This window comes from Planococcus citri, chromosome 5, assembly GCF_950023065.1.
Source record: "Planococcus citri chromosome 5, ihPlaCitr1.1, whole genome shotgun sequence".
Classification (NCBI taxonomy): domain Eukaryota; kingdom Metazoa; phylum Arthropoda; class Insecta; order Hemiptera; family Pseudococcidae; genus Planococcus; species Planococcus citri.
The window spans coordinates 17009268-17034225 of record NC_088681.1 but is presented as its reverse complement, the minus strand read 5'-3'; the positions used below and the strand labels follow the sequence as shown (position 1 = coordinate 17034225).

Sequence of the window (24958 nt, the reverse complement as noted above, 5' to 3'; positions counted from 1 at the left end):
TTTTTGTCTTCATTACACGTAAACTTTCAAAGATAGTGACACTAGCTTCGAGAACTTCCTTAATTTTCTTGAATTAACGTTTTATTTTTAAGAGATTTTTGCTATCGATACTATTTTTTCTTCTTCAACATCACAAGATCGGGGCGACATAAAGTTAAAATCAAAATTCCCCTCAGGGAAAACGTCTTCCTTATATTATTATTTATGTACATGAATATGTTTTACTTTTTTGCATATATGTGATACGATATTCCTCGACAATAAACTTAGACTAATCGTTGTGAATATATTCTTTAATGTATTTGTATTACCCATATGTACAAAGATAATATAACATTCTTTGACTTACACGTTCGACTCCTTCTGTATTAGATACTACGTAGACAAATGAAATTCGAACAGCATCTTGCAAAAAATATAAAGTTTTTAGTAAAAATAAAATTTATACAAACGTTATAAAACGAACCAAATTCATCTTTCGGCCATGATTTACTCAAACAAACACAAAATTTAAAATTTCATCACATTTGGCAAATCACGAGAACAGCTGAGATGCTGGAAAATAGAAAAGATACTTGTTGCACCGAGAATGCTACGGTTCCGGTTACAGTTAATAGGCAAAAAGTGACGACGCGATTGGTGAACTCGAAACACCTACCTAAAGCGACAAAGAACGCTGTGAAAATTATTTCATATCACGTTGCTATCTCCAACCGTTATCACCGGTAAACAAAAATACATTTTTTTTTTGAAAAGAGTTTTCATACGAAATGAAAGTGTTTGTCGAAAAATTCTGAATAATAGACGGTGTAATATATAAAAACTCCCTTCTTTTTCATTCAAGCGTAGTAAAGCGAAGAAAGGTACGAAATTTTTAATCAATTTTCTACTCCCTGGCATAATAAATAAAGAATTCCCTGAACTTATAATTAATAATACTCTTAGAGTATTCAAATTGTAACCCATAACGTGTGATTCTAACTCCAATACAGGTTCTTTCCGGAAAGATGGAGATGTTTTGCGAGTATTGGGGCCTAACAGTGATTCCTTTCGATGAGGAGAACGCCACATACATGGCAAAATGCCACCACCTATACCATCAACGCTGTTTAGCAGCGATGATGAGAGGAAGACAGGAACGGAATGCAAGAAACCAAACGGTACCCATTTGGTCTTTATGGTAAAATGGGCCTAATTCTGTAAGTGTTGTAAGTAATTAATAGTCCGCAAGCTATCCAGGTATAACAGGAGAGGTTGGATTAAAGCCCCAATCTTACAAGATCTATCTTTTTTCATAGGCATTCTATAGTCAGCTAGATACTTTCTCTTAGGTGTTTATGATAATAATATACGATCTAACCTATTAATTATTATATAACCCTTTACAGATCGATTTTTCAAACGCGAGTGATCATTTTTGAACTACAAAACCGTACAGTTTTGTAGCGTGTATTTATATAAACGCTCGCGATTCTGTGTGATCGAAATTCGGTATAAAAATACAACACGACCTAGTTCGACCAGGTAAACTGACAATCCAAGTAATTAAACTGTATAGTGAATTTAATAGTGCCTCATTTGCATTCGCAAAAATGTGTTAATGGTTGCTGTTTTGTAATTAATATGAAACCTGCTCTTGGTTAACGAAGTGGTGTCATATAATGGCGAAACTCTCATTAAAGAAACTTTAACACCCGCCAACCCCGATGGCATACAATTGCAACAATGTGAACCTCTGGTGAGTGTATATGTCCTGGATATTTATATTGGTGTAATAATAAATAATAATATGTATAAAACTAAGACATTCATAATTTTTGTTATTTTATTTCACAGAACAGGTGCTTTCCAAGGAGTTGTTAAGTAGCAGAAGTGTTCCAATTAACAACAAAAACATTCTGATGGAAAAAGTCGTACATGACGACACCCGCCAACTCCGATGGCATACAATTGCAACAAAGTGAACCTCTGGTGAGTGTATATGTCCTGGTACCATTTTTTGAGCATCAAGAAGGATACAAGGCTGTCGAGAATTTTCCTATTACATGATACACCTACAGAGACTTACGTGACGAAAAAATGTTAGATCTTTATATGTTTCAACGGTTCTTCATGATTGGTGGAACATTCTCATTTCAAATGGTAAAACAACTCGTTTATGAAAAAAAGGAATCATCGGATCGATGCTCACGATCAGAATTCGTATCAGAATTCGTAGCGCCATATATGACTTCAAAAAAGTTATTTCAAAACTTAGATGGCCTTGAACAAATACCAGCATACGTGATTTTTTCACCCAGTGATCATGATTTCGAACTGGTGCCATGGAAAAACATTGCAAACGACACAGAGCTATTGATTAACCGGTTGTATGATCACCAGGTGAAAGTATTATATTTGATTCCACCTTTCCCATTGCCTAGATACAAGTCTCACAGTAACGGTATGAAATCACAAAAACTGCTGAAATCGTTCGCACAAGATTCCTACTATGAACCCATGGAAATCATCTAATATAAAGCATGGGTAAGCTGTACAATATCCATCTATAAATAAATAACCATACAAATATCAAAAAGAAATCGATTTGTCAACAAATGACTACTAACTCATACGATGACGATGCTGTACTAGGAACTATGGTCGCCAAATTAATTCTAAATCGTATTTTAAAGAGCAAGTGTTCTTTTAACGGAGATTTAAATGCCGACTGTCAGATTAGGTCAATAGAACCTTTATTAGCATCGTTGATATCTACAATACTGTATGGCAAATATGAAATAACTCAACCTGTCTTGAGCATTTGTCAATTGATTGCTTTTAATACGAAGAACGCTGGCAGTACCAATGTGAATACACACACAGTATCAAGAGAGCCCCCCCTCCCTGTATACTTGGTATTTAAAATTCACTCCAAGACACACAACAAAGAACTCATCATGAAATTTCATCAACTTGGACTCACCATTTCCTATGATCGTTTTCGCAGAATTTCATCTTCGATTTGCAACTCTGTTATCTCTCATATGCAAAATGAAAAAATAGCTTGCCCTTCAATGTTGAAGCTTGGTTTGTTCACCACAAGCGCTTACGATAATATTGACCATAATCCAAGTAGTACTACTTGTTCAGAGTCGTTCCATGGAACATCAATATCAATTTTCCAACATCCAGAGATAGGGAATTTGGGAATGAACAGAGATTTGATCCCGTTGATAGGTAAGAGTAACTCTCGAGTCATACCAGAATTACCTCAAGAGTTTACTGTTGTGCTAGAAGATTCGTTACCTGTCAAACAACCTCATCCACACTGTAAACTTGCGCATTTTGAATCCATGACGAATGATGTAGAATTTGATGTCTTGTCTGCGGAAACTCCTTGGCTGTCAAGTGAAGAAGCTATTTTCTGGGCTGCCTATTATGCCAAAAAATCGACTCAACTGAACATAAAATCAATTGTCTCCATATTACCTATCTTCGTAGAAAACTCAAAATCAGTTGGTATGATGAAACATGGTCTCAATATAATTCAAAAAACAACTACGTTTTTGAATCGCAATCAAACAAGTGTGATTGCAATGGATCAGCCTTTATAAGCATTAGCTAAAATGATACAATGGTGTTTGCCAAATGAGTATGGTATACCTAATTTTTTTTTATTATTTGGGTCATTACACAAACAACAAAAACGTTCTGATGGAAAAAGTCGTAAATGACGACACCCGCCAACTCCGATGGCATACAATTGCAACAAAGTGAACCTCTGGTGAGTGTATATGTCCTGGATATTTATATTGGTGTCGTAATAAATAATATGTATATAACTAAGACATTCATAATTTGCTCCTCTTCAACAGAGTATCTCGATTAAAGCTGACTGATGATTTAATAACGGGAGTATATTGATCACTCATCTATCTCAATCTGTTCATAACAAATCACTTCAATAAGTTTGATTAGGTATAGAAATTCCTTTTTTTTTTAAATCTTGGAAAAAAGACCCTTGGTATTTTTTATAAGTGTACCACGAAGGCATAATACAACAAATGCCGACAATATTTACATACTTTGTCTATTCCGAATGCTCAAATGGTTTATAAAATCATAGTGATGGATTTTTCGGAGCGAGTAAAATTTCCCGATCTGAACTGCAAGTTGGGCGATCAGGCAATTCAGCATGAATTTGCAGTAGTTTTCATCATCAACGATGCGGTTAAATTTACAAGGGCTATCAGTAAAAATTATACATACATTAAAGGTATTGTGCCTGATCACATCAATACAACGCAAAATTTAATAACTCAAAAATTTGTTTTAAAAAAATAATCATCCTTACGGTAATCAATTGGGTAGTGTACCAGCGCTACATGACTTATCCAGCCGTCTTTAACATGATGATAGAACTTGGAATCCCAGAGGAAGTGGCAAGATTGCTGCCGATGCCGGTTGTCATACCGCTAAATTATTAACTGATCAGCTCATAGTGGAAAAACCGACTTACTACAAGTAACACAAACTTTGTTTTATTTTAATTGAATTTGTGTGAAATTATTATCATATGTCTGATTTGTTCGCAGATTGCCGCCTGCAATGCACAGGCAATATCTTTTGTCGATGCTAAAGATCAAAATCGAAATTTCGAATGTACCTTCGATTACCACCTTCTTAGGTGATTTACCGACTACCGTAGCTTTCCTAGCTTTCTGAAAGTTTGTTGCTTCGTTATTTCAATTTTCTGAAAATTTGTTGCTTTGTTATTTCAATTTCGACGTCTATCCAATAATGTCAAATTTCAAACAATATCGCATTCCGAAGAAAAATGATCGTAGCCATAATAGGAAGACAAACGCGCTTAGCGTCACCGCGATCTGCCGTCGATTTGCATTCCCAAGTACAGTTCATCACTCGGAGAGAATGGACTCAGACAGTAAGACTTTTACACCATTAGAATGACGTGAGCCGCTATATCACGGAATTCAAATTGTTCTTTTTTACTTGTAGAATAATGAAGAATGAAGAAGCTCTTTTGAGAACCTATTTTTAAGGGTAACCCATTCTTGCGATGCAATTTTCAACTGTAATAAGAAGTTCAGTAGTATTTTTGCTGAACATTTTGGATTTTCCCTTGGTATTTTTTCAATCGACGATATTGTATACAAACGAGGAGCGGTATTCCAAAACGCCTTATGTCCATTTTTAAAAATTTCTGAATATCCTACTTTTGGCTTTGACAAAGCCATGGCCTGTGATCCCCCCTGTCCCAAATCCCACATACAGTGACACGATCATCACAACAAAATGCACACAATTGTATCACAAGTCATGTAGTATGCCTTACCAGCGGAAAACCCGAATCCTGCCCCACAGCCACAGTTCGATAACCTTCCCAAGTCATATTACATCGCTAAGGAACACGCTGAACGAATGGCCCGCCAACACTTCAAAGCGTTAGATAACGAAATGATCAGGAATGTTCCACATCGTATCTGTTGTCTTCTCCCCATGTCCTGTCAAGGACGTCTGTGATGCCCTGAATATGATCATCGAACTGGGTTGAATGAGTGATTGGGGGGGGGGGGAGATACATAAAGGTGATGCCTGCACAGACAGGGAGATTGACGGTAGTTACCTACACCAGCTACGTTGCTACACCATGAGTTTGTATTTGTTAGGTTTACAATATTTTTTAATTCCTTACAAATAACATTTAAATGAATGTACATATTATTTGAAAATAGTTGACGTTTAAAAAGAATTCTGTTTAGTTTTGTTTCCGTTTCCGAATTCCGTTTCCGTTCTGTTTTTTGTTTCATTTTTCCTAATCAAAATTCAGGAAACAATGTTCACCAAAATTGAAAACAAAATTCAGCTTAGTTTTGTTTCTGTTTCCGAAATCAGTTTCCGTTCAGTTTTTTTGTTTAATTTTTCCCAACTATTACTTCTATCGTTTGTTATTATTAATTTATGTTAGGTATTTCGGAACGATTACCAGATAATGTATTCGTGACCGTTTTTACATCCAAATGGCATTCTAGTGTATTCAAAATGACCAGTTGGAGTTTGGGATCGCCCCTTCGTCGAATTGAAATATTATTTCCCCCGCTTCCGCACGTCATATAAATGGATCTCTAAGGAGCAACATATGAGATGGTGCCGCATTCAAGAGAATCGCCGCCGAGAAATAAATGACGTACTAATGGAGGTGGACTAAACATTCCCCCACAACGAACAAAGATATTTTGTTGATTATGTAATTACCGTATAATATATAAAATACTTCCTTTTTTACGTTGTTATATTTTGATTACACACAAAAGATGAATGAAAATTTCAAAATTTTGTAAATTTTATAACTCGAATTTCACCTATGAATTATTCAAATTTGCAACCCTTTTTCATTTGTCGCGCACGCACCCTCCAAATTGCAATTTTATGATGTCGTAAATTAGATACAATTTTTATGAGATATTAATGACGATTGTTTTTATGTAAATTTTCGAAAATTTACCTATTTCATTATTTAAGTGTCCATTTTTATTTATAATATTTCATTTTAGAATTTTTTTTGTTGAAAATTGCGTGTGTATTTGATAAGATACAATTATGAGATTTTTAAAAACTGTAATGACGATTAATTCTTACGTACTTTTTCCTATTTGACTATTTTTAGAAAAATTTTATTGTTCAGTGTAAATTTTAAGATTTTTTTAAAATGAAAATTGCGTTTTTGTAAAATCTTAAAAAATTATATGATTGTGCTAATCCTGTTTCATAGTTTCATTATTCATAGTGCTTTAGTTGATTAAAAATTGCTCAGTGATCACTCCAGAACGACTCTCTGTGACAAACAGTGATGCCAAAACAAATAATGACCAGGAGGTTTTCCGTAAGCTTCGATGAATGCAATAGTAAGTAGGTAAACTTATATTTTTCATCACATTAATAAATGCTACGCTTCGCGCTTGTACATGTGTTCATTCATTCATGTCCATTTAGTTCAACCAGACCAACACCATCTCCATTAAAATTTCATTATCATCTCTCGTGGATAATTTCTATTCATAATGAAAGTTATTCTCTCCTCAGATGTAGATATTTATGAAGCGTCTCATAAGTAGAGACGCTGTCGCACATTACCTACTTATGAGTAGTGTAAGAGTTAGAGATTAGGATTAGATAACTTTAACTTTGCCTATAATCGTTAACCAGTATGCCAGGACTTGCTCCTGAGTGAATTCGTCCCCTGCTTAACGTAATCTAGAGCTAATCATCTATTTTATGATTACTGTAATAATTAGCCTTATTATAATAATTACTTTATGCATTGCAGGACATATTATTGCATTTCATTGATATTTATTTCATCAATAAATCAATATGTAAATTGTTGTCTCGTAATTAATTTATTAGTTATGTGTCCTGAAAATCAGTATGTATAGTGTACTAGGTAATCTAGGTTGCATAGCAATATGCAATTAGGGATAGGAGATTTCTCACACCCTAAGATATTATTTTCACAAATCTCACTGCTCAAGTTATTATCACCAGAATCACCTATCTCAATAATTATCTATGTCACTATTACATTCTTTAGGTAATTTTTTGCATAATCGAGAAGTGATTAATATAGTGCATGTTGAGAAGATTGAAAATGCGGAGTCACAACTTTTAGAATTTTTGGATCTATACCCGCAATGGTCAGTTTCACCACTCCCCAATTTAGCGTCACCGCAATCTGCCGTCGATTTGCATCCCCAAGAACAGTTCACCACTACAACAACACAGGGGCAATAAAAATCGCCTATTATGTGTTTTTTGAGAACTTTGTATGGTGGTCCTGGAACCAATCAGAACCAGCGATTGAAAACATCGACTGATATCCTTGGCGTCCAGGATTACGACATTTGACTCGTGTTCTTCTATGCATTGAAATAACTACTTCGTTCTAATTTGCGTCTATTAGTGTGTAATTTTCGAGTATATTTAGTATTGTTTATATCGAAAAACTATTTGTTTTTGAAGTGCGTATTACCTCTGGTAAATATAATAATTGTCCAAATTCGATATTTACGCGTCGAGATAACAAAGCCAAGTGAAATGGCCGCGAATCACGAAAATCAAAACCATGAAAACGCCGACCTGATTAATAATCAATTCGATGATGACGGTCAAGTACAAGGACCCATGCCGCCTCCAGAATTCGTAGAACAACAGCAGTTCCAACCGATACCATTACATCCATACTTCCGCAATGACTTACATATTTATTGCCTAATTTTCTCATAATCATCAGTTTAGAGAAATGTCTCATAACGTAAAGAACAACATTATAAGGCAAAAAAAAATCTTGGAAGCGTGAATGGAAACACTTGGTTCAGACTAACAATGGTCTGTTTCATCAAAAGAATTGAAAAAAACGCAATGATTTATTCATATTCTTTGATTTTGAGGCAAGAGTTGAAGAAGAGCCCTATACCATAACGCCAAAATGTCATAAGAATGATACTCCATCGATTTGATGTTTTAAATTTGTATGCGTTTCGTGTATTTTTTTGTACATTAAAGGTATTCTATTAGTATCCGTATCCGTATCCGTTCAATGTATTCTATTCGTATCCCGTTAAGGCTCATTTATAATGGTAATAGAAATTCACAAAAAAAATAAATGAAAAAGTTGAATCTGTGGTTTTCAATAGAACCATTTATAATTGTAATAGAAATTCTCCTATTAAAAACCATAGATTCAACTTTTTCATTTATTTTTTTTTGGGAATTTCTATTACCATTATAAATGAGCCTTTATACTGTATTATAATAATATATAAATTCACAAAACTTGTAATTACACAAGTTAGAAATTATACCATAAATTTTCATTAATATTTCATTAGGTATGCGTAAAAATTTAGTAAAAATGACAACATCTACAGGTTTCCGTAAACATATACCAACATCAAACTCCAATGGGTACCGTTCGATTACAAATACACCGACACCGTCAAATGATTCCGCATCAATGTATAACGAAAATGAAACTTGTTCTCAAACGTCTGCGAATGATAATATCCGTTCTCCTCATCCGTCATTAAACTCAGATACAACTGAAAATGAAAATGAAGATACTAACACATCACTCTATGAACCGTTCGACATACCTGACCAATTCATTGAACGATTACCTGACGCTGCAGATTCAATAGAATGCATGTTCGGTGAAGAGTTCAAAAAATTTGAAAATATCAGTAATTATTCAATGCAATTTATAATTTATCAAATCTATTTACGTATTATGATTACTAATTTCTATCATTTACAGATAAAGCTGTAGGAGAGAAATTTTCAGCGGCGAGTATTTCAATTCCTTACAGACACACATTCATTTATATGTACTTTGTGACAACATTGTTTCTATGTTCCAGAAGCCTAAGATGATTCAGCGTGGGCCAGTATTAAGGTATGCTAATTTTTTGCAAGGTGCGTGAAATAAATGAATGATTTGCGATTTATTTCTATTTCTACTTTGGATAGGTGGAAAAAATGAAATTGCCTATTTTGTTTTTAAATCAGATTTTAGCAGGTCAAAAAGTGTTTTTAGTATTTATGGTATAATTTTTAATCGAATCAGCGTACCGTCGACTTTAAGTATTTCAGCGTACCGTCGACTTTCCCAACAGTCCCTTACCGAGACCGCCTTGCAGCAGCAAGAAGCTGCCGAAATGGATTCATATTCTCGAGAAGCGGAAACCCATGCGCCCCCTGTTCCTCCCACGGATGCTGACAGAGCCGTGTCGCAGCCGCTCCCAAACCCCATGACCTTTTGTCTCGTTCCAATTCCGATCCCACAGAAGGAGTCTCTGGCCATGCAGCGTTTCCGGAGAGAAATGGATACCGATCAAAGTTCAAATGACGAATCCGTCAAGTCGAACAGATCAGAGTGTCTACTAAAATCAAAAAGGCGAATTTCTCGCCTTTTTCTTGCTTTTTTCTTGCTTCCAAAAATGAATTTTCTTACCCCCCTTCAAATTTACGCATCTAGATAATCTTCGCTAACCCCTCTAACCCCCCCCCTCCCAAACAAAATTTCTCAAAAATTTATTCTTCAAAGCAGAGAAGTGAATTAATTTCTCAAATGAAAAAATAGTAATAAAAAAACGTGATAAAAACAGACGTTGAGGCATGTCTACTGAAGTGAATTCAATTCTATGATGAAAACAGTAACAAAATAAAAAGTTAACTCGAATGCGGATCGAAGTCAGGTTATTTGGGGGAGGGGGTGTATGCTGTATGATGTCATTTTTCCAACAAAAAATTGTTATTTTTCCGACAAAAATCAAAATTTTAACGTGCTAAATACCAGTGACATATACAACAATTACAGGATCAAACCATAAAAGAGCTTATATTCTTATTTGTGATTGAGGGGAGAGCAAAATCAGAAATTTAGACACGAAAAATGGACATTTTAGGTAATTTTCAGAAAACTCTTCACAATGAATAATCATTGTATTGAAATGAGGGTAAAATTACAGCTCGAGCGAAGCGAGAGCGAAAATTTGTTGAAAAAATTGGTGTAAAAAACGAAAAAACGACCATTTTGTATGCTTTATTTTACATTTTCAGCGAAGCTCAATAATATCAACAATTTTGAAAAGTTAGTCGTTCTGTTCAGAAAATGAAAAATTTGCACTTTTCAAATGGTTTGGGTATTACCTGGAAATGAAAAAATTCCTATTTAATTTTTGAATTCTTGAAAATTTGGAAAATAGCATCTTGAATGGCCCGAGCGAAGCGAGGGCAAAATTTTTGGAAAATTTTTAATTCGAAAAGTAGAACATCATCAATTTTAACAAAATAAAAACTTAAAATTTTGGTGGGATAACTTCAATTTTTCAGAGATTTTTGATGTGAATTCTTGGAAATTTTCTTGCTTTTCGAAGGAATTTCTACACTATTTTCTAACTTTCTTGCCACCCATGTGAATTTCTCGCCTTTTTCTAACTTTCTTGCCTTTTTCTTGCCAGTAGACACCCTGCAGATCTACCCGGTTACTCCTAAGTATAAGGTAAATGTTGAAAAATTTCGTAAAACTGCATCAGGTGGGTATGACAATGAAAGTAATTCAGGTAATAATAATTTTTTTTCGAGAATTTGAAATTATTAAACATGAAAGTAATTCAGGTAATAATAATTTTATTTTGAGAACTTGAAAGTATTAAAACAAAGTGTGAGTCTGTCCAAACAACGGGATAAAGATGTACCATGGGGAAATCGTCTAATGGTGCTTTAGTGGTAAACGTTGCGGAATGAGCAGAAATGCTGAGTCGGCAGAGTATACCCAAAACGGGAAGCTAATGGTAAAATTGGCCGTTGGTTATACCGATGTTTGAATCGCGAATGACCAAAACTTGAAAGTTGCGATGAATGTTATGGTCTTTTTTTTTTCGTGTATGGCATTTTAGTGACGACTTTAGCGAAATTGTAAATACGTCATTACCTGTTCTGAGCGTTAAAGCGCACTTGGCGTTTAATGGAAAAACACCATTATATGAGGCGATGAAATTCAGCATAGGAGTAGGAGCGCCATCGTTTTGTTTTGTTTTTTTTATTTTGTATTATTATTACTTTAACGAAAAGAGGAAAGCGTTAATCGCGCGACTGAATTGACTTCACGTTGATCTTTGGTTACTTGCTCAAAAGCTACAGCTAATCTTTGCAAATATCCGTAGATTTTTATTGATTCGTCATCGAGCTGAAAATGAAAATTGTACGTGAATACATAATTTTATCATTATTACTTTAGCGAAATTGTAAATAGGTACGCTGTTACTTAGCGTAAAAACGCGTTTAGTGTTTTATAGACAAACACAAATATAATTGTTTTCGTTGAGCCGGTGTCGTGTCAATTTATTCCTGACCAGTAGTAAACATCAATCCACCAAAACTTGAAAGTTGCGATGAATGTTATCACTGCTCACCACTACTACGACACAGCGGCAATAAAAATCAGCTATTATGCGTTTTTTCGAAGACGTTGTGTGGTGGTCCTGGAACCAATCAGAGCCATCGATTAATAACGTTGGACGATATCCTTGGTTTCCTGGATTGAAACACTTGACTTCTGTTCTTGTATTCTCCCGAGCAACTACTATATATTTGTGTCCAGCAAAATTTGACGTATTTTTGAGGCAAATATTTGAGCATCTGACAGCCTGATCGGTGAAAATTCCATTCAATCTATTTGTGAACGAATTCGACAGACAATTGTTATCCGGCAGACCACTGAGGTGAGTGTATCTTAATTTTTTACATTAAGTGCTTCCCTTATAGTGAATAAGAATACTAGATTTTTCGCAATGCTTTCATATAAGTGAACTTACTAATACCTCGTGTGTATTTTTCTGTGTGTTGGATAGGAGTCACGCCCAATTTTTCCGTTTTACATTTCATTGGAATATTTAAAATGGCAGCGAACAACCAAGAACAAAACGTTGATCAACAAATTCAAGGGCAAGATCCGCCACAAGATTTCGAAGTCACTGAGCCCAGTCAACGAACCCTTGCCATTAATACCTCTGCTGGATTATTTCAGAAATGTCTTAGGAAAAATCACCTACAAAACTCGCCAGGATCCTAATGGATCCGGTGACACGCAACGTAAAATTCAATACATCCAACCAGATGGCAATTTAAGCGAAACATGGGTTCATCGTTTCATGAACGTTATGGGCGTTCCGCAGGCTGAACGCAGATTTTGAAATCGAAAGCGCCGATAAAATAAAGGTACATATCATCAACGCATGCTTGACATATTACTGTTAAATTTTAGCCAAAATCCATCTTGATGACTCGTTTGGCTCGTTTGTATTTTCATTATTATTGTGATCAATTTATTTTTCGTTTTTATGTTTTTACTTTGTTTCATATGTTCTTTGCTCTCTATTTTCGTTATGTTCCTGATCAAATCTGTCAATTTTAATCTCTATTTTTTTTTATTATTACATCATTTTTCTATTTTTGAGTTAATACTTTTTGATTATTTCTGCATTTTTTGCATTATTTTCCTTTCATTTCAGTAACCTTTCAACGTAATTTTCCAATTTCTTCCCTTTGTTTTTTCAATTTTTCGAAATATTTACACCACCAACTTTGTTAACGTAAATTTCCGATATATTTTTCTCTTTTATTTACCTCAGTAACGTAATTTTTCAATTCATTTTTCAATTTTCTTATTTTTTTTCCATATTTTAAATATTTTTTCTTCAACGTATGCCCTCCTTATTATTTTTTTTGTTTTGTTAAAAATTTTGATTTTTTTAAAAAAAGTGATTACGATAACGGGCTAAAACACCAAGCTCAAAAGCCAAATTAGAGGCAGAGTGGGAGGCGTGTGTTCTATTTCATATTTTGTTACTGGATTTGTTATGCATTTTTTTTTGTTTTTGTATTAAAATTTCAACTTTCGTAACATACCATATGCCCCTACCATTAGTGTAAATGGAATCTTGTGATTTTATTGTAATTTGATTTTTTTTATTATAAGACTTTGATCATTCCTGCTGTATACTATGACTTTCATCATGTATGACTTATTATGATTATAACGTTTTATATTTTTTACACACTTGCGTAAAGAATCATTGAACTACCAAGCTACTTTTATTCTCGCATAAAGCTAGTTCAATATACATGGAAGCTAAGCATAAACAACAGTAAAGGTTTCCGTTTTAATATATGACCATATGCCCTAATTAATTTTTTCAATTTTTTCTGATGTTGTCGATTTTTACCATGGAATTTCATCCATTTCCATACGATTCATTTTTTCCGCTTTTCTTCTTATTTTTTTAACATTTTTCTCACCAAATGCCCTCAATATACCCGAAAAATTCCAAATTCTCATTTTTTCAATAAATTTCCATAATTTTACCAAAATAATTCTCCAAAACTTTTCATCCTACAATAGTATCCGAAACCCTGTGAGTTTAATGCAAATTTTGCATCTATTCTCCTAAACAATTTCCTTACAGTAATTTCACACCATTCCATCCACATTCCGAAACCCAGTGACAATAATATCTTTTACTAGTAAATTTTTTTCCATCTATGCATTTTTTCCAAAATTTCCCGAAATGGTAACTATTACGTCAACCCATACCCAGTAATTACCTAAGATAAGCTCACGTGATTGTTTTTATGTGATTTTTATGCTATATTTTTCATCAAGATCGTTGCATTGTGTTATTCCTGTTGATTTTCTGTCAGAAATTCTTTTATGCGTTGTTCTAATGTACATGAATCAATATGGGATTTTAGACAAACTTCATCTTTCAATTTTTGTAAATTATCTTTCGTTATAAAAAGAGTTAGTTGTCTAATATTCGACACCCTATCTTGATCAGTACCATCAGTTGGTGCTAATAAATAGCAATTATGGCCATTTCGTTTTATTACTTTGAATGGACCTACCATATAGGGAATTACCGATTAGTCTAATTATAACGTTTATATTCCAGCAATGGATGACAATCCAATTGTGCAGCCTCCAGTCACTATTACCCGGGTGAACTGGAGAAGAAACGACGAGGCAGTTGGATATATCTTATCAACACCTACGACAATGGATTTACGATGGGTGGCTCCCAATGAGCTACTAAACTTAGAGGACTTCCTACGACCCATGGCACTATTACATAACAACACAGCAGAATTCGAACCGATGGAAGCCGAAATTCATGAACCGATGGAAGTCACGGAAGATTTCCACATAATACATAACATCGGACGAATCATGATCTCGAACACCATAGAACCAATAAACGACAACGTATGTCGCATCGCCTATACAATACGAAACAGACAACTAATAAAGCTGTGGTACATAATGACTGAAATAGATGAAATCGTGGCATCTACCAGAAGATCAATGGACCTAATCCCAGTAAAAACGGAACTTAGGGCGAGAGTGTTCTGGTAGTAGAACTCAACGTAACGGACCTTTTCGTACAACTGATACCTGTAAATAAATCATCCATTACTCACACCTTCATATGTTTACTCCCTGTGAATTTATTATTTACCTCTCCCAACTGTAATGTACATACATAGCATATCGTAATTATAATAAGACGCATCGGCGATTATTATTGTTAAGCATATATTTTTTTTTATTATTTTTATATCATCATGTGTCTCTTTTCTCTTTTCTCTTTTTCCTTTTGTTGCCATTTGCTTTCTCTTTTTCTCTTTTCTATACCCTTCCTCTTCCTATTTCTTTTCCTTTCTCTTCTTCTTTCCTTAGTTTTGTAATATTACTCGCGTTTTTGCACCATATAGTACTCCCTCTTTGTTTTTTGATTGTTATGATTTGTTTTTACATGTTATTGCTAGAATATAAAATTGAAAAGCAAAGATTCTCACTTATTTTAAAAAAAAAAAACCAATCTATCAGGCACAGAATAATGAGTGAAAATATATAATAAAAAGAAAAGAAGCAGAATATACGTAGTACTAGTTATCCGAAGACAGTGTAGTTTACTCAATAGATTTTTATTGAATCAATCAACATAACAGGTAATCAGTTTTAAAGTACATCAGTAGTATTTATTTCACGAGTATTGGACTCCAGTCCATTTATAATGGCAATAACTTATTTTTCGTGAATATGTTACACTGATATTAACTACCAAATTCTTATTTTTGTGAACAAAGTAGACACATTACATTAGCATTGCAACATTATTCGAGTTGTAATACGGTTTTGCGTGCAACTAATTAATTAAAAATTTGTTTTTTTATTAGCGAACGAAGAAGATATTATAAACGTTGATTTTGAGATGGATTGTAATGATCGTGGTGAAACGTCGCCAGTCGAAGATTTGCCCCCCGAGATGGAGGATGAGTCCCATCCAGTTGAAGTAAGTACTGCTAGACGACCAACAGCCACTCAACGAACCATAAAACGAACGTTATGCAAGGGTCCAACGATTAATTAGTAGAATTATGCCTCTCTAATTAGATTTCCACCAAGAGTACCTATACCTACACCGACACCCATACCAATTTCTCCGTTACTCAGATTCTCAAGGAGACGTTCTCTACCAGCAAGGCCTAATCGTGCGGGACATTTACGACATAGAAGGTCTCAATCTTTACCAAGCGCAACCGATAGCGCTTCCGATGCCCATCCAGCCACCACTACCGTCAGCATCGCTTCCGATTGGACAACAAATCGTCTCGCAGATTCCGATTCAATGCTCGCAATTCGCACCTCCGGTATCACAATTACCAGCTACTCTTGCGGTAAATACACAAATGCTGTCGCACACAGCACCGGCCTTTATTCCGAGCACAATGGCATACAATACGACTCCAGCGCATATTGACTAGCGAAAATTAGAAGAATTACCTGATGCACAACCTGTAACTGGCACCGACCAGCTTATATCGGTTCGATTTCAAGTTGCTAATATTTTCGTCTTTTCGTATGAAATCTCGGTTAAACTTTATTAATTCGATTTGTAACTGTAGGAATAGAACTTTACAAACAAGATCCCATGGTGGTGGAATATAATAGATTAAAAAACACAGTCCCAATAGGATATATTGAGCGTCTTAATGCACGTCCTGGGGTTAATGCATATTTTAACGATTCGGTAGGCGTTTAATTATTGTGTTTCTTTTAATTTTAAAAAAATCATATACATATAATTAAATTTATTGTCATAATTACGTTGCAGGATATGGACTACTATCTAGTGATGTTTGAGTCCTGGTCACGGCAGTACGATACTACGTAGTACACTTGTTATTTAAATTTACTTTTGTTTTCCGCCCTGTCCATAATACAGAATTACTCCCAGGTGTTGAGTGACGTATTTCATTCAAGATCTACTGCTATTCCAGCCAAAAGCTGATGCTGTCTGTCCTTCTAACGATGTGGATGACAACCCGCCAGCTGCGATACGCATAAAACAAGCTTGAACGAGAACTGCTAGGTACCTGACACGAGATAATCTACCTCCAGAATTCAGTGACACCGGAAGCGAAAGAGATGAATATAATTAATTAAAATTTAATTTAATTTTATAATAATAAATTTAAATGATTTAATTTTATAATAATAAATTTAAATGATTTAATTTTTAATACTCATATCTCATATGAAAAACTTGGAAAAAAAAACAGAAAATCTGATGCACCCCGAAGGTGACGCAGCTACGTAAGTTCGTTATATTTTTAATATACCTATTGTTTTTCTACATTTGAATCACGCCCGACGCGAATTGCGTACATTAACCGCATGTATTCGGATACAATAAGTATGCCTTGCTGCCAAGACCACAGGAGATTTTTTAATAATAATTTCAGAATAATATTTTCATCAGTAAAAATTCTCGAATTCCTCCCGAGCTCCAATTCGAGTGCCAGTTGCACTCCCAACAGATATACCCATCCGTGTACACAAGCTGGTCGCTGGATGACCATCAGCCAACCACTCATTGTTTCATCAATGGTTGGTGGATCGTTGGTGACGGTCTCACGCACGGAATCGCACAGGAATCCCTCCGCAGAGATCCGATCCTTAAAAACCGTTGAGACAGGAGCCGAATGGCAGGCAGAGTCATATCCTGAAGAAGATTGCACAATGTGAAAAATCATGTTCGTAATGTGCTGCCGTATACTCTTCTGTCCACAGGAGTTCACGACCTTGGCTTTGAATAATAATTTCAGCATATTGTGAAATATGTGACCAATGACTGACGAGAACATTTTATAGATCAAATGTGTAGTTATTGATGATTGTGTATTCTACTTACTTAACAAGAATAGGTATATAAATGTACATTTTGATTTTCAAATTCTTGGTGCCCTGAAACGCATCCATTTCTAGTGACTGGATTAATATGCAAACTAGAAGGGAAATGGGGGAATGGGAATGGAAAAGGGCTAATTCTCTAAATTGTTCAATACCTACAGGTAATTGAACTTCAGCGTACTTTGCTGAGTTGAGAAATCATATCTGTAGAAACGAGCTGTTGGAAAATGTGAAAATTAATAGAAAGAAAATGACTTCGTTCACAAATTAGAACAAATTCCATGTTACATCAATACAACATATCCTTGTAAGCAACTTCAAGTACATATGTACAACGAACCAATGAGAATGTGACTTTCTCACGAGCCAAAAAGTGGAGGGAGCACCACATGTACCAAGACAATTTAAAACTTTCAAGTCATTGCTTAGCAACCCAGCCAATTCTAACTGATCCATTTAATTAAATTTTTCAATGGTAAGTAATTTAACCTCCATCGCCATGGCTGCTGCCAAAAAAAAAAAGGTTCAACAGCAAAACCCTACACATGTGCACTTTGCGAAAAAACGTTCGCAAACAGTTCCAGTGTGTGATACCTGTGGAAACAGTTTGGAGCGAAAGATACTGGCAAAAGCCGAGTTTGGCGAAGCACCTATTTCGCAAACACTAGAGTGGAGTAGGGCAGTGGACAATGTGGACATGTTAATATTGTTTAATTTATTTTATACATATGTTTATAATTCCTGTGATTCTTTATCTCAATCATATTCTTCAGTTTATGATGTAGAGCTGATGGAATCTTATCATGATGATCATTTATTGCCCAGTCATTTTTAAAGAAATCTAAACGTGTGTCAGGGTTTGAAATATTGCCTCAAGCGAAAATCCTAAAAATAACTCTAAACAGAATGAGCAATTACATTTATAAACCTCATCACCTCAGGCGATGTTCATTACTTTATTATTCAATTTATGGGCGGGATTGAAACAGCCAATCAGATGGGCGTGAATAGGCTCCATACAGAATGCAGGGAGGAATATCGCAAAAGCTTCTCCGGGTGAATGCTAAGTGTCAGATAGTTCGACTGTTGGACGTTGTCGTTTTTCATTTTGCGTTTGTTTTGAATTCAGGTAAGTTTTTTTGATTTTTTGATTTTTCAATTTTTCGCTGATTTAGATTTTTTTATGGCAAAGGTATCCATTTTACAAGTTCTGGTGACTTTGATGAACCAAGGGAAAGTGTCCTTTTCGACAGAACAAATGGACGAACTCTTTAAAAGCAGGAAAAGCTCTTGGTATCTGTGAGCTAAAAACATCCACCGGTAAATTATTTTCATCGCTTCTCGATCCTATTTAATTAATTACTAAATGTTCATAATATTATTGTTCTTTGTTTACATTACTTTTAGGGACTGATTCGAATGCACATTGCACACACTTTGAAATCTAAAAAAATTAACACACAGTAAACCAAAAACGTGTGGCCATCCCCTCTACTCCTACCGTGGAAAAAATCAAGAGGTCAATGGAAAAACCGACTTACTACAAGTAACACAAACTTTGTTTTATTTTAATTGAATTTGTATGAAATTATTATCATATTTCTGATTTGTTCGCAGATTGCCGCCTGCAATACACAGGCAATTCTTTTGTCGATGCCAAAGATCAAAATCGAAATTTCGAATGTACCTCCGATTACCACCTTCTTAGGTGATTTTTAGCATAATCGAGAAGTGATTAATATAGTGCATGTTGAGAAGATGGAAAATGCGGAGTCACAACTTTTAGAATTTTTGGATCTATACCTGCAATGGTCAGTTTTACCACTCCCCAATTTAGCGTCACCGCAATCTGCAGTCGATTTGCATCCCCAAGAACAGTTCATCACTCGGAGAGAATGGACTCGAGCATTGTTGATATAGGGTACCTTACATGCATGTACATATTCATTGCCTAATAATTTCCTCATAATCATCAGTTTAGAGAAATGTCTCATAACGCTAAGAACAACATTATAAAAGGCAAAAAAGATCTAGGAAGCATGAACGGAAACACTCGGTTCAGACTAGCAATGGTCTGTTTCATCAAAAGAATTGAAAGAAATGCAAAGCCAAGTAATGATTTATTCATATTCTTTGATTTTGAGGCAAGAGTTGAAGAAGAGCCCCATTCAATTTTTTTTTATAGGTATTGTATTTTTTTCCTCTGTGAATTTCAATTTAATTATTTTCATGTCTATTAATTTTCATTTAGGACCTCTCCCCAAAAGGGGCTCAGGTCCAGCAGGTCTCTTAACACAAAATTTCTGTCTTCCATTTCTTCTCAAGATTCCGATGTGTGAACGACGTGGCTGACACACTGATTTTACGGTTCTGCATTGCAAGACAGAAGAGGATGTTCAACGATATAATGCCTGGTTTGCATCCTTTCAAGGCTATCTGGACCTTCGCGGATACTAAGCAAGCCACGCAAAGCAAGCAGCAGGTAAAAATCAAAAAAAGGCTGAAGCTTCCGACAATCAAGCAGCTGGAAGCTGTACAGACGTTCATTAAGCAGGAATTCAAGAACGCGATGAAGATAACGATAACTACCTACCAGTAATACCGGAGGTTGGCCAAGTAAGATGAATTTTGAAAATAAATTGATGATTTAGGAATGCGATAGATTCCGATCACTATTTGTTCATATTTTGTGCAAAACAATTATTGGTAAGATTTTGTCAATTATTATATTTTCTTTCCATTCTGTAAGTATTTTTCTTATAATTATGTGTCAATGTGTGAGAGTTCTCTCTGATTCACTGTTTGGTTGCTGAATGGAAAAAGTTATTTATTAAAAAATCCACCATTTAAGGTTGATTTATGCCCCAAACAGTGTAGAAAAAATGTTGAGCGGTCACGCATATTCAAGGCCTATAAGAGGAAACTTTTTGGTACATGAAGCTCTCTCTAGACCGATACTTCAAAAGCATCGGAATTATCTGCACAGGAAATGGAATATTTTAAAGAAAATTCTCTCGATGTAATTCTTCAAGAAAATTCAGTCATTGAAGCCATAAAAGATCGCGTAGGTAATCGGGACAAAGTCAGTCGAGTGTTCCTGTTAATTTTTGCAACAAGTTGATCTGTCTTTTTCATACGATTTCTGGTATTGAATTTAAGTAAGTTAGAAGCCTTTTTTCTTTCTTAAATGCCTTTTTCAATGCATGATTATATTACGACGACTTTTACGCAAAAACAACTGCGACAAAACTGTTATTAAAAATCATTTGGTGTATTCCTATAGAGATGTCGAACAATTCACAAGGTAATAGACCTCCGGTGCCGAGGAACACGTGTATTCGGCAGCCTATGGTTCCTCCACCGCCAAGGCCTCCACCGGCTCCGAGAGCCCCAAACAACCCTCGACGTCCTCAGCGACAGACGCCGCCGCCTCGGCCGGTTGTGCCGAAGAAACCGCCTCCGCCGCAGGAGCAGAAACATAATGCCCATTTCCACCGGCGGTAAATGTATGTTTGAGTAACAATACATCGTCTTATGTTTTCTTTGACAAATTGTGTTTCATTTGCTTTTCTATCGCAAATACTTGCTTAAAAAATCAAAAACAACTCTCGAACATCGTCTTTTCGGCTTATGAAAACCCAAAATTAGAAATCTATCATTTTTTGGTCCAAAATCAAACAAAATCCTAATGTCAAAAATCCAAAATAGTTCAAAGAATACTTACGAGACCATCAGTGGTGGAAATTGATACATCAAAACGTAAATTCTCCGGCGAATCCTCCTGACAACCAAAATCTTCAAAATCATAACGGAAACTAAAAAACAATAGATAATAGTTATCAAATGCTCTACATATTTTTGGATAATTCGAAACTTGACCAAAACGATTCTCACCTGACAACAGTACCAAAATTCACGTTTCTGAAAACATTCCAACGAAAAACTCCTACGAAGTATACAACGAATAAATCACCTGAATTACAAACAAATACACACATGAATTAAAATACATTCATAAACTTACAATATACCTACTATAAACTAGTGATGATTTTTACGTTACATATTTCAAGAGAAACAATTCAAGAAAGAAGACATCTATAACCTAGCACAAGTAAAGTATGTATGGTACAACGAAAATTCAAAATTTAAAAATTGAAAACAAAATTACCTTTCGAAACATCTTTCTGGCAAAAAACAACTATCAAATCATAATCAAATCAATCCTTTTGGTACATCTTCGAAAAAACATAGATTGGAACATCGAAATTCAAAGTTTTTCTGAAAACAGAACAATTATCAAAACGAAAGTAAAATGATCTAAATTCAACTCATTTTGAGATACAAACATTATTCAAAAAAAGGAAATAGTATTTAGCTTGCATTAAAACTATGATCCCATTCTTCAAAGCATGTAATCAATCGTTATCTTTATGCAAAATCAGCACACTGGTATCTGCAAGGATATGGTTTCTCTAAAATCAACAATGAATTTTAAGGAGTATCTTTCCTTTACCAAGGGTAGTTTTACAATACGTCACGTCAAAAGGAACTTGGAGTGACACAATGTTTTTTGAGAAAACAATTTTAGAATATGAATGTATGTAGGGTAGGTACAAAAAAAAAAAATACACAAGTACAACAATTGTTTAAAACGTTCGGAGGCCCAACGGATCTCCACCAACACCTTCAGTCCCATGTGTTAAAACACGACAATTAGGTATTGATAATTATTATTATTAATTTTTATGGTCTCGAGTGATTTCAGTACCCTGTTAAGCGAATATTCGCGTAATGCTAGACTTGCACAAGTGAATATGCTGCTGGCAAACGCATAATTTCAGAAATCGCTGAAATTTGGAAAGTCTCCAAAGTTGAAAATTAATGCTTTGGTGCAGATAGGAAGCAAAATTTTGCGGGCACTTTCTGCTTCGTCAACCGATATGCCGCCTTTCCCCAAAAAAGAACAGCATACAGGTCCATACTATAAGCGGTTCATATTTCGAGTGGTCGAGTTCAACCAATGCGACAGGAAGTATTTCGTCTCATGCTTGCACGAGAAGTACGAGCCATGGCTTCATGAAACTGACCTGATGCATTTCTGCAAATCCAAAAACGAGGATCGCGTTCTTTCTTCGATTCTCATCCTCGCGTGTACGGTTTTCGCGCTTCGTTTTAATTTAATGTTACAATGATTTCGCATTTTTTTTTTCTGTGTTTGTAGGCGAAGTATCGCGAAGTATGTTCTATCGTAAATCGTGATGTGAAGTGCCAATGGAGTCCCTTTATGAAGTCTTCCATGGTCCAGTCCCTTGTGAAGTCGTCCATGGCAGTAATGTAAGGTAAGCTTTTGTTTCTGTTTGATGATAACGGTTGTGGGTATATTTTTTTTACTCGAAAAATCACAACTAATTTATTTACGCTCAAAACGCATAAACACACAATTTACAAATGTGAAACCCTGATGTCACTATCTCTGCATTCTCTACCTACTTGATGATCCTTGCAGTTATATGAAATGGTTTTCATATGGGTGGGGGGGGGATGGCAGTGGGATGGAAATATAAAACGAGTGAAAAAATCTTCTGATGAAAAACGTCAGGAACAGAAGAGAAGCTGCAGATTGACCAAGAAGCGCTGAAGGTAAGATTTTATCATTGTTTGTTCATATTTTGTGCAAAACAATTATTGGTAAGATTTTATGATTGTTTGTTCGTATTTTGAGCAAATTATCATTGTTTGTTCATATTTTGTGCAAAATAATTACCTATTGGTAAGATTTTATGATTGTTTGTTCGTATTTCGAGCAAAATGATTATTGTTTTATGTTTTCTTTCCATCCTATATTTTTTCTTATATTTATGAGTCAATGGATGAGAGTTCTCTCTGATTCATTGTTTGGTTGCTAAATGGAAAAAGTTATTTATTAAAAAATCCGCCAACTACAGCTTTAGTAGCAAAGCTCGTTATTAATAACTTATATTTGCTTTTAACAGATAAATGCTTACCTATGGGAATACAGACGTTTCATTGCATGTATTATGAAAAAGCTTTTCGCAACGCCAAATACTAAATTTTCTGATCATTTGCAGGAAATTGCAGCAAAAATCAAGGAAAATGGAGTCGATTTGAAAAAAATGCCGGAAGCCAGAAGTGATGTATATGGACCAAATCTGCCGCCGCCAAAGGAGTCACAGCATGGTCAACTGTCCACAAGTCCCATGTCAGCTGGTAACGGTCAGCATAACTTTCACATGTCAAAGGACTTCATCAAGAGCAAGTCGACAATTTTCATTTCAACTTAAAACATCAAAAGCAAAATGGATGAATTCCCGGGACAGTTCCAGGGTCAGCAAGGTGTCCATCACACTGTCCTAAACGTGGAACGCTTTACGACACGTACACGGCCAGACCCTACAAATCCAAAATACAGCCAACGCGAATTTATTGAAGACTATCCTGATATAACGTGGGCACGCGAGAAGAAAGCGCAAGCGCGGTCAGTATATTTTTTTAGCTGCTTTGAATTCTATGTTTGAACCATAAGCCCTCAACTACCGAACGCAAAATTAATAATACTTAATAATACATTAGGGATACAACCCACCGATAATACGTACATATATTACTGAATAAAGTTTCGTCAGATTACTTGGATTCGTGTTATTGTGTGTGTTGTAAGTTGGCTTTTCAATAATTATATCTAAGTTTGTTTACCAAATCAATCAAGTTTCCGAAGGAAATGGTGAGAATGATAAAGTGCTCAGTTCATCAACGTCGCTGAAAGAAGTAATCACTTGGAAATTTTTGTTTGCCGGCAATCTATGTACTGATTGTTGTATCGAATATATCGTTATATTTTTGACCTGAGGTAAGACATACTTGCATATTTCAATAAGCACAAGCTTTTTGTTCAACAAATTCAGCAAATCATATCAAATTTACGTTTTCCCTTATAAATGATGTACATTTTTTTTTTTCAAAGTATAAATACAGTAATTTCTTATTCAACTAAATATGGCGGTTGTTCTACAAGTTTCGCAATTAAAAAAAACTTCAGTTGCGTGGAGTTTAACCGGCAAAGTTTCCGATTTCAAAGATACCACATACGGTACTGGTGCTGAAAAGAAAATGTTTGCTTTC

General features: G+C 35.1%; 1 protein-coding gene across 5 annotated transcripts in view; it reads right to left on the bottom strand.

Annotated features, from left to right (window-relative positions):
* LOC135848813 (uncharacterized) overlaps positions 1-24958 on the bottom strand; it is a 183522-nt gene that overhangs the window by 41826 nt on the left and 116738 nt on the right. Inside the window, exon 1 of one of the 5 annotated variants that reach the window (XR_010559443.1) lies at positions 350-852. The exons of 3 other annotated variants lie outside the window; for them this stretch is intronic. The gene's annotated coding sequence lies outside the window, so the exon portion shown is untranslated. Of the gene's footprint in view, positions 1-349; positions 853-24958 lie in introns of those variants that run through there. One more of the 5 variants, XR_010559442.1, reaches the window with a different exon arrangement.